This window comes from Neopelma chrysocephalum, unplaced genomic scaffold (assembly GCF_003984885.1).
Source record: "Neopelma chrysocephalum unplaced genomic scaffold, ASM398488v2 Primary Assembly neopelma1_92502, whole genome shotgun sequence".
NCBI classification, from domain to species: domain Eukaryota; kingdom Metazoa; phylum Chordata; class Aves; order Passeriformes; family Pipridae; genus Neopelma; species Neopelma chrysocephalum.
The window spans coordinates 509-759 of NW_020921242.1; positions in this window are offsets into that span (position 1 = coordinate 509).

Here is a 251-nt window from a genome sequence, read left to right on the forward strand (position 1 = left end):
CCCCCCCCCCTCCAGATCCAAACCTTCCCCCGCCACATCCCCACGTCGGTTCGGCGCCGGGACGAGCGGCGCAAGGAGAAGCGGGAGCAGCTCCGCGAGAGGAAGAAGAAGGTGAGGAAGGGTCCGGTCCGGGGGGGTCCCGAGGGGTCTGGGGGTGCCCCCTGACCCCCCTTTGTGCCCCCCCAGGAGCGGGCTCGGCGCAGGGAGGAGCTGAAGCAGCTGAAGAACCTGAAGCGGGAGGAACTGGCCGC